This window comes from Trichoplusia ni, chromosome 13 (assembly GCF_003590095.1).
Source record: "Trichoplusia ni isolate ovarian cell line Hi5 chromosome 13, tn1, whole genome shotgun sequence".
In the NCBI taxonomy this organism is placed as follows: Eukaryota; Metazoa; Arthropoda; class Insecta; order Lepidoptera; family Noctuidae; genus Trichoplusia; species Trichoplusia ni.
The window spans coordinates 8,715,869-8,723,900 of NC_039490.1; positions in this window are offsets into that span (position 1 = coordinate 8,715,869).

Here is an 8,032-nt window from a genome sequence, read left to right on the forward strand (position 1 = left end):
CGTATGGCGGGCGCGCTGGGATCTTCCTCCCGAGCGCGCTCCGCCGCCTCCTTCGCTGACATGACTGTCTCTGCGAAGGAGGCCAATGCATTCCACGCTGCGCGACTGCTGAGAGATGCAGAAACAACAGCCGGCAGCGCGGACAAATCGACAGAACCGAGCGCCGTCAGGAGTTCGGAGCGTGCTTCGGCAAAAGCCGGACATACGGCCAGAGTGTGCAATGCGGTGTCGTCTTCGTCACCGCACTCATGGCACGCAGTCGACTCCTCCCTCCTGACGACGCGACACAAAAAGTGGCCAAATGACCCATGGCCAGTAAAAATCTGCGTGAGGCGGTAGGTCAAGACACCGTACCGCCTCTCCACCCACGGTTGTAGTTGTGGGCGGATCGCTTCACAAATGGCCCGCCCCGCCGTCGGTCTTGAAAGACGCACCTCCCAATTACGATACGTGACGAGGCGGGCCTGTCTCTTCCATAACTCGCGCTGCCTTGGCGAGGGTTCAATGCCCCGGGACCGGAGCTCGGTGATGCGGGTGTAAATGTCCGCAAGCACCTTCGCTTCCAAATCCCAAGGCGGCGTTCCCGCCAAGGCAGTCGCGGCTTCGTGCCCGACAGTACGGTATGCACGGACGACCCTGTTGGCGACAGCACGCTGCGCGCCAAGCAGGACCGCCCGACTGTCGGGCAGCAATGTCTTTGCCCAAATAGGTGCGCCGTACAGGGCCATTGAGCGTATGACCCCTGCATATAGCCGGCGACACCCTACGTCAGGGCCCCCGACGTTTGGCAGCAATCTTCCGAGAGCAGTCGCGGCAGCCCGGAGTCTAGGCGCCAGCCTTCGGAAGTGCTCCCGGAAGTTGAGCCTCCCGTCGAGGACCAAACCCAAATACTTCATAGTGCCTGACAGTGGGATACGGACACCTTCCACTGTCAGGCACGCGTCATTTCCGGTAGGTGGGCTCCGGGGGCCAACCTAACCTAACCTAACCTTTTTTTTTTTTTTTTTTTTTTTTTTTTTTTTTTTTTTTTTTTTTTTTTTTAGGCGGGGGAATCCTCATGGACACCCGCCCTCCCGGGGGGGAGGACGGGTAGTGTCAGACTCTTACTGACTAAACCTAACCGCCGGGTGACGTCAGCCGCGTTTGATGCCGGCACGTGGTGTTACATAATATCACAACACAGTGCCGGCCGCGGGGATCCGCCGGCCGTTGAATAGGGCCGGCGGCTCGCTTTCGCGTTTGTTTGTGGAGGCCGACGTGTAAAGAGCGTCGGCCTCCTCGCCTCGTAATGGGGTCGCACCCGTCACACCGAAATGCGACCCCCCGTCGCGGGTCTGTTTTGACGGGCGATATGCACCCCCGTGCCTATCGCCCAGGCCCTAGCTAGGGCGGCAAGTTGCGCTCGTGCGCAGCACGTCGCCGCCCCATACGACGTCGGCGTATGGCGGGCGCGCTGGGATCTTCTTCCCGTGCGCGCTCCGCCGCCTCCTTCTGGGACATGACCGTCTCGCAGAAGGAGGCCAATGCATTCCACGCTGCGCGGCTGCTGAGAGATGCAGAAACAACAGCCGGCAGCGCGGACAAATCGATGGGACCAAGCGCCGCCAGAAGGTCGGAGCGTGGCTCGGCAAAGGCCGGACATACGGCCAGAGTATGAATTGCGGTATCGTCGACATCACCGCACTCGTGGCACGCAGTCGACTCCTCCCTCCTGACGACGCGGCACAGGTAATGCCCGAAGGCCCCGTGCCCAGTTAGCACCTGCGTGAGGCGGTAGGTCAGGACACCATACCGCCTCTCCGCCCACGGTTGAAGGTGTGGGCGGATTGCTTCACAAATGGCCCGCCCCGCCGTCGGTCTTGAGAGACGTATCTCCCAATTTCGATACGTGACGAGGCGGGCCTGTCCTTTCCATGTTTCCTTCTGCCTCGGCGAGGGTTCGATGCCCCGGGACCGGAGCTCGGTGATGCGGGTGTAAATGTCCGCAAGCACCTTCGCTTCCAAATCCCAAGGCGGAGTCCCCGCCAAGGCAGTTGCAGCTTCATGCCCGACAGTGCGGTATGCACGGACGATCCTGTTGGCGACAGCACGCTGCGCGCCAAGCAGGACCGCCCGACTGTCGGGCAACAACGATTTGGCCCATACGGGTGCGCCGTAGAGGGCCATCGACCTGATGACCCCCCCGTATAACCGGCGACACCCAATGTCGGGGCCCCCGACGTTCGGCAGCAGCCTCCCGAGAGCAGCTGCGGCAGCCCGGAGTCTGGGCGCCAGCCTTCGGAAGTGCTCTCGGAAGTTGAGCCTCCCGTCGAGGACCAGGCCGAGGTACTTCATAGTGCCTGACAGTGGGATACGGACACCTTCCACTGTCAGGCACGCGTCATGTCCGGTGTGTGGGCTCCGGGGGCCGTGCAGCAAGAGCGCCTCGGTCTTCCCCAGAGCCACGTCAAGTCCAAGCATCCGGATGCGACCCACGACGAGTTGCGTGCCGCAGGTCGCACGCCGGATGCATTCCGCGGGGTCGGAACCCCGCGCCAAAACCAATGTGTCGTCCGCGTAGCACACGACCCGCGTGCAGGGCAGGAGAGCGCCCCGGAGGGTCCAGTCATACCCGATGTTCCACAAGAGGGGCCCCAAGACAGACCCCTGTGGAACACCGCGTCCCGTCTCCCACCTCTGCGGGCCGCTTGGCCCCGCGAACGACACGTGTCGCCCGGACAGGTAGTCCGCCACGACGCGCTGCAAATAGAGCGGCACCCCGTGATATCGGAGCGCCGACTCTATGCACTGATGCGGCAGCGAATTGAAGGCGTTGGCGATGTCTAACGAAACTGCCACCGCCACGCCCCCTCGTGCTACCGCATCCGCGGCGAACTCCTGGACGACTTTGATGGCGTCCACCGTGGACCGCCTCGCCCTAAAGCCGTATTGGCAGTCCGACAGACTCGGACCAGTACTATCTAGATGCCGGACGATGCGGGCTGCGATGATGCGCTCGAAGAGCTTGCCCGCCTCGTCCAGCAGGACAATCGGCCTGTAGCCAGATGGTGAGTCTGCCGGTCGTCCCTCTTTTCGTAGAAGGACGAGCCGCCCCGTCTTCCATGTATCCGGGAATCTACCCTCCTCCAAACAGGAGTTGAGCAGACCCCGGAATCGACTTTCAAGAGGCCCCAGTGCCAGCGCAAGAGCGCGCGCCGGCACTCCATCGGGGCCTGGGGCGGTCTTCTTTGGGCGAAGGCGGATGATGGACGCCTCCAATTCTCCTTCTGTTATCGCCTCCAGTGGTTCCGACACCTGAGTCGCGAACACCACCGGAGGCACTACATCTGTCCTTTCCGGGAAAAGGGACGAGACTACGGCGTGGAGCAGCTGGGGCTCCATGGTCTCCGTGATCGGGGGCCCGTTGGCGCGGAGCTTGTTCCGCGCCGCGATGTATGGGCGCCCCCACGGATCCCTGTTGAGTTCCTCCAGCATCTCCTGTCTTCCTGTAGCCTTGGCCTTTAGAATGGCCAGGCGGAGATTGCTCCTTGCCGTGCGGTAGGCCTCATATAGTGAGGCCTCCCTCGTCTCGTCCCAACTTGGTCTTCCGGCGTGCCTGGAGCGGTAGCGGGTCAACCCCCGCTTGGCCCCGAAGCACGCCTCCCTGAGAGCTGCGATCTCGGGCGACCACCAGTAAACTGACCGGCGGTTCGGCCGCCGTCGGACGCGAGGCATCGCCGTGTCGCACACAAGAGTTAAAGTGCGACAAAATAGCTCTGCCTCGTCGTCAATGGAGCGGCCTGACACCGCCGGCATGCACCAATCGGCCACAATGGCCGCCTCGATCAACAGCTCTCGATCCATCTTCTGTAGGGCCCATCGTGGGCTTCCCGAGTCCGGTGTAAAGTGCCGGATCCCGGGTCCCCCAGGAGTGGAAACGCTGAACCGTATATATCGGTGGTCCGATAGCGTCTCCACCTCCTCGACGCGCCAATCACGAACGCGCTCCGCAATAGTCGGAGCGCAAAACGACACGTCGACGATGGACCCTCCATTCTGCCGTACGCAGGTGTGGACCCTACCCCTGTTCAGCAGGGCAAGGTCCAATCCGAGGGCCCACTCCTCCAAAAGCTCCCCGCGCCGGTCGGTTGCCGGTTCCCCCCACGCTGTGCTCTTGGCGTTGAGGTCACCGAGCACGATGACCGGGCGAGGCGAGAGCGTCCGAACAAGGGCCTCGAGCTCGGCCATAAATGACTCGAACTCTGCCAGACCCCTGCTCGGCGAGAAGTAGACCCCTACGACTGCGTACGGCCCCCAAACAACTGCAACATATCCCGAACCCCTGCGGATGGTATGCAGGGGTCGGGAGTCCGCGCCCAAGGCGCTTATGACGGCGACGGAGCCGTCGAGATCCCCCGCCCAATTGGGACGAGGGGCGACAAAATATGGCTCCGCCGCCACTCCAATATCAATGCTCCACTGCGCCAGCGACTGGAGAAACAGATCCTGCGCGCCGGCGCAGTGGTTCAAGTTCCCCTGGAGGAGGAAGTGTGGACGGACGTTATCCATTATTGTTCGTCCATCCGTTCCTCCTCACAGGGGTGCGCCTGTGATGTGGCCGCAATGGGCACTTTCCCCATTGCGGTCATCTTCTTCTTGATAAGTGCCGGGGGAGCACATCCCCGGCTGCCCATCTGATGGGCGGCATTGCGGCCGAGCTCGGCGCATATGGCGCACTTGGCTGGCGCCTTGCACTCCACTGCCTTGTGCCCGGGCATCGCGCAGCGGTAACACAACCCACTGCGGTCTGTGGGGCACATACACACTGGCCTTGTGTGGCCTAGTGCGAGGCAGCGGAAGCATTTCATGGGCCGTGCATCAAGTTGCACGACCCGCGCCGAGCTCCATCCTACCAGAAACTTCTGGGTTTTGGAGGTGACCAGTTTCGAGGCCACCTCCAGAGGGCACTTCAGCACGGTGCTAAATTTCGCACCGGGGCTGGGCCTCAGATCTCCAACCTTAATCTGGTCAGGAGTGCACTGACCCTGACGTGTGGCAACGTCAAGGATGTCCTGCTGAGTGACGGACTCGTCGAGGTTTGTCACGCGGAGCTCCGCGCACCTGACAGGCCTGGACACCCTGACATCGCCACCGTATTTGTCCCGCAGCTGCTGCGCCATTTCGTCAGCAGCCTCCTGACCAATATTCTTCGGGAGCTGGAGGATCCTGGCCCCCGTCTGCGCCCTCCTAATTCGGATCGGGTCGGCAACCATGTCGACCCCCATTTTGTCGAGGTCTATGGTTGCGCGCGCCTCCCTCAGCACCGTCTCATATGTTAGGGCCTTCTGTGCCCCCTCCTCACTAATGGTGAGGACGACAGCAGCGGTACGGGCAAGACGCCTCTGCCGTTGCCCCCGTCTCCGCCGCGTCCTCCCCGACTCTTTTTTCGGCCCTGTCGCCTTTCGCCCCTCCTGCTTCTTGGTGGGAGGGGTTTTCTTGGCCGGCTTCGCCGCTGTTTTCTCCGGCGCCTTGGTTTTTGGCGCCTTCTTCTTGTTGGAGACTGTGGTCCACCCTTCCTCCACAGTCTCAGAAGTGCCCGCTACCGGCGCCTCTTGTGGCGTCGGTGCCAGAGCCGGCGCCTCTTGTGGCGCGGCCTGCGGGACAGTTTTCTTTGCCTTCCCCTTGGCCGGTTTAGGATCCGGCTTCGGGGTCGGCTTCGGCGCCTGTCGTGGCGCCGGCGTCGGCGCTGTCTTCAGTGCTGATGCTTTCAGGGCCGGGGCCGCTTTGAGGACCTGGTTGTACCCAGGCTTGGGCCCACGGCTTGCAGCCTCCGCCTCCGTGCGTCTTCTGTCCGCCGCCAATGGTGGACGCATTATAGGCTCCGGCGGGAGTCGACTGATGACCCCAGCCAGTTTTGCATCCATCATCGTCCCGACGGACAGCATGATGCGCTGCATTCTTTCCTCTTCGTCTTGGGGCGCTGGGGCAGTCCGCCTCTCCACGGACTTTCCCTGCGCCTCCTCAAGCGCGTTTAGCCGCTCAGTGAGGCGTTGATTTTCCTCAAGCAGCCTTTCCAATCGTTTATCGCTCGTTAGAGCGCGGACACCGCCCTGGATATCCTCCACGGCATCTTTTATCTTCTTGATCAGGCAGCCCTTAATGTTTTTTGAGGTGCGTGCCACCTCCAGGACCGCCATCACGCCGCCGTCGATTAACTCTTTGGCAGAGGAGGGGTCGAGCGGCTTGAGTCCGGACCTCATGAGGTCCCTTATCGCCGCCCTGGCGTCCCTTCCCTGCCTATCCTCCTCTTCTCTTATTGCGGAGGAATCGTCGGGCTGCTCCGTTTCAGCGGCCATCCTCCGTAATTCTTCACGCTGCTTATGCAGCCTAACGTAGCGCCCGTGGGTGATGCAGCCACGGGACCGTGTCGACGAAGTAAATGACACCTCGCTTTCACAGTCCGAGGCGGCTCCCACGGACAGCCTGTCGTCCGAAACATCCCGTCTGGGACGCTTTCGGTCCGAGCGACCTGCGGAACTATCGCGTGAGCGGCACGAAGTAAGCGCCGGCTCGACGATCTCCATACGTTCCTCCTGGCGTACCGAGGCGACACGCTCGAGTACAACCCGAGGTGACCTCACCGCCATTTCTCCTTCTAGACTCTGCCGAACAGTCGACCGAGTCGTCCTCCTACTCTCCTGGTTTGCACCCACTTTCTCATCGTTTTTAAAATTTGAATTCTCCATAAAATTCCCACGAGTATGGGGGAAAGGTGCGTCGTCCCCGGCCAGTGCCCCCTGTAGCCGGGGAAGGTCTAGGAGTAACCCTCCGAGGTGCGACATGTACCCCGTCGGGGGTTAACGCTCGTGACTGGTCTCCCACCAGCCATTCATCCCCTCGCCGCGTTATCCAATAGCTTGAGATTGGGGGTTTTTTATAGAGGTTTTCCGTCCTCGCGGTCCAACCGATAAAGGTCAGACCCCCGTTCCTGCGTAAGTCCACCCCTGACCTCGCTGCAGGTTTACGGTCTGGCCGACGGTGGCCTTTACAAGACCGTGTCCGGAGGCAGTGCAAGTGCACACCGGACCCGTCGCCCATCTCCGACTCCCCGCCCGCCGCCGCTACCCGGAATAAGCCCAGGACGCCGACGGGCTGCGACATCCAGCAAGCTGTGAACACTCACTGGACTCGCCCTACACAACGCCCGCTGCCGCTACTCGGAGTACGTCCGAGACGCCAGCGAACGCCCACCACGCGAAGGCCGAGACAACAACGACCCCCGTCAGTCTAACCCACAGGCTGTGGGAAGACACCCCCGCCCGCCGCCGCTACCCAGAATGAGTCCGGGACGCCGACGGGCTGCGACGTCCAGCAAGCAGTTGACACTCACTGGACTCGCCTCTCCTCCCGACCTTCGGCCAACAAATAATGGCCGAAGTCCCCCTTCGCTCGAGCTCCACCGAACCACCCCTCGCTTGAGGAGGGCGGGAGCGAGCGTGTCCGGCCAGCAGTTGACACTGGCCGGACCCCGCGGCAGAAATTCGCCACGCACAACAATTGCCCCAACTCGCGAGACGATTATTGTGCGTACCCAGGGTGCACCGGCCCAGCGACTGCTCTTCCCCCCGGACGTATCCGTAAGGGACCAGCAGCCGCCAGGCACACGAGGAGGTTTTCTGCCCTGCACCCCAACCTTTTTTTTTTTTTTTTTTTTTAGGCGGGGGAATCCTCATGGACACCCGCCCTCCCGGGGGGGAGGACGGGTAGTGTCAGACTCTTACTGACTAAACCTAACCGCCGGGTGACGTCAGCCGCGTTTGATGCCGGCACGTGGTGTTACATAATATCACAACACTGTGCCGGCCGCGGGGATCCGCCGGCCGTTGAGTAGGGCCGGCGGCTCGCTTTCGCGTTGTTTGTGGAGGCCGACGTGTAAAGAGCGTCGGCCTCCTCGCCTCGTAATGGGGTCGCACCCGTCACACCGAAATGCGACCCCCCGTCGCGGGTCTGTTTTGACGGGCGATATGCACCCCCGTGCCTATCGCCCAGACCC